Source organism: Musa acuminata, unplaced genomic scaffold, assembly GCF_036884655.1.
Source record: "Musa acuminata AAA Group cultivar baxijiao unplaced genomic scaffold, Cavendish_Baxijiao_AAA HiC_scaffold_222, whole genome shotgun sequence".
NCBI lineage: Eukaryota > Viridiplantae > Streptophyta > Magnoliopsida > Zingiberales > Musaceae > Musa > Musa acuminata.
Genome location: NW_027020492.1, coordinates 100,001 through 102,500, shown reverse-complemented (window position 1 = coordinate 102,500; position 2,500 = coordinate 100,001).

Below are 2,500 nucleotides of genomic sequence, written 5' to 3'. Positions count from 1 at the left end.
CGGGTGGCACAGGGCTGGATGGGGCTTTCGTATATAGCAGGGACGGTGCTGCCTCTCGCTTCGCTCGCTGTCCGCCGCTCGCCGCTCGCTCGCGCAGCCAAAAATGGCCAGTTTTGGCCCGTTTTTGGGCCGTTTTGGCCAGTTTTTGGCCTGTTCTTGCATTGCGCGGTGACCGTCGAGAGCGGAGCAAAACGTCAGCCATCTCAGCACCCTGGAACCCCCCGGGTGGCACAGGGCTGGATGGGGCTTTCGTATAGCAGGGACGGTGCCTGCCTCTCGCTTCGCTCGCTGTCCGCCGCTCGCCGCTCGCTCGTGCAGGCCAAAAATGGCCAGTTTTGGCCCGTTTTTGGGCCGTTTTGGCCAGTTTTTTGGCCTGTTCTTGCATTGCGCGGTGACCGTCGAGAGCGGAGCAAAACGTCAGCCATCTCAGCACCCTGGAACCCCCCGGTGGCAGGGCTGGATGGGGCTTTCGTATAGCAGGGACGGTGCTGCCTCTCGCTTCGCTCGCTGTCCGCCGCTCGCCGCTCGCTCGTGCAGCCAAAAATGGCCAGTTTTGGCCCGTTTTTGGGCCGTTTTGGCCAGTTTTTGGCCTGTTCTTGCATTGCGCGGTGACCGTCGAGAGCGGAGCAAAACGTCAGCCATCTCAGCACCCTGGAACCCCCCGGGTGGCACAGGGCTGGATGGGGCTTTCGTATAGCAGGGACGGTGCTGCCTCTCGCTTCGCTCGCTGTCCGCCGCTCGCCGCTCGCTCGTGCAGCCAAAAATGGCCAGTTTTGGCCCGTTTTTGGGCCGTTTTGGCCAGTTTTTGGCCTGTTCTTGCATTGCGCGGTGACCGTCGAGAGCGGAGCAAAACGTCAGCCATCTCAGCACCCTGGAACCCCCCGGGTGGCACAGGGCTGGATGGGGCTTTCGTATAGCAGGGACGGTGCTGCCTCTCGCTTCGCTCGCTGTCCGCCGCTCGCCGCTCGCTCGTGCAGCCAAAAATGGCCAGTTTTGGCCCGTTTTTGGGCCGTTTTGGCCAGTTTTTGGCCTGTTCTTGCATTGCGCGGTGACCGTCGAGAGCGGAGCAAAACGTCAGCCATCTCAGCACCCTGGAACCCCCCGGGTGGCACAGGGCTGGATGGGGCTTTCGTATAGCAGGGACGGTGCTGCCTCTCGCTTCGCTCGCTGTCCGCCGCTCGCCGCTCGCTCGCGCAGCCAAAAATGGCCAGTTTTGGCCCGTTTTTGGGCCGTTTTGGCCAGTTTTTGGCCTGTTCTTGCATTGCGCGGTGACCGTCGAGAGCGGAGCAAAACGTCAGCCATCTCAGCACCCTGGAACCCCCCGGGTGGCACAGGGCTGGATGGGGCTTTCGTATAGCAGGGACGGTGCTGCCTCTCGCTTCGCTCGCTGTCCGCCGCTCGCCGCTCGCGCAGCCAAAAATGGCCAGTTTTGGCCCGTTTTTGGGCCGTTTTGGCCAGTTTTTGGCCTGTTCTTGCATTGCGCGGTGACCGTCGAGAGCGGAGCAAAACGTCAGCCATCTCAGCACCCTGGAACCCCCCGGGTGGCACAGGGCTGGATGGGGCTTTCGTATAGCAGGGACGGTGCTGCCTCTCGCTTCGCTCGCTGTTCGCCGCTCGCCGCTCGCTCGCGCAGCCAAAAATGGCCAGTTTTGGCCCGTTTTTGGGCTGTTTTGGCCAGTTTTTGGCCTGTTCTTGCGTGGTGCGGTGACCGTCGTGAGCGGAGCAAAACGTCAGCCATCTCAGCACCCTGGAACCCCCCGGGTGGCACAGGGCTGGATGGGGCTTTCGTATAGCAGGGACGGTGCTGCCTCTCGCTTCGCTCGCTGTTCGCCGCTCGCCGCTCGCTCGCGCAGCCAAAAATGGCCAGTTTTGGCCCGTTTTTGGGCTGTTTTGGCCTGTTTTTGGGCTGTTCTTGTGTGGCGCGGTGACCGTCGTGAGCGGAGCAAAATGTCAGCCATCTCAGCACCCTGGAACCCCCCGGGTGGCACAGGGCTGGATGGGGCTTTCGTATAGCAGGGACGGTGCTGCCTCGCGCTTCGCTCGCTGTTCGCCGCTCTCCGCTCGCTCGCGCAGCAAAAAATGGCCAGTTTTGGCCCGTTTTTGGGCTGTTTTGGCCAGTTTTTGGCCTGTTCTTGCGTGCCGCGGCGACCGTCGTGAGCGGAGCAAAACGTCAGCCATCTCAGCACCCTGGAACCCCCCGGGTGGCACAGGGCTGGATGGGGCTTTCGTATAGCAGGGACGGTGCTGCCTCTCGCTTCGCTCGCTGTCCGCCGCTCGCTGCTCGCTCGCGCAGCCAAAAATGGCCAGTTTTGGCCCGTTTTTGGGCTGTTTTGGCCTGTTTTTGGGCTGTTCTTGTGTGCCGCGGCGACCGTCGTGAGCGGAGCAAAATGTCAGCCATCTCAGCACCCTGGAACCCCCCGGGTGGCACAGGGCTGGATGGGGCTTTCGTATAGCAGGGACGGTGCTGCCTCTCGCTTCGCTCGCTGTCCGCCGCTCGCCG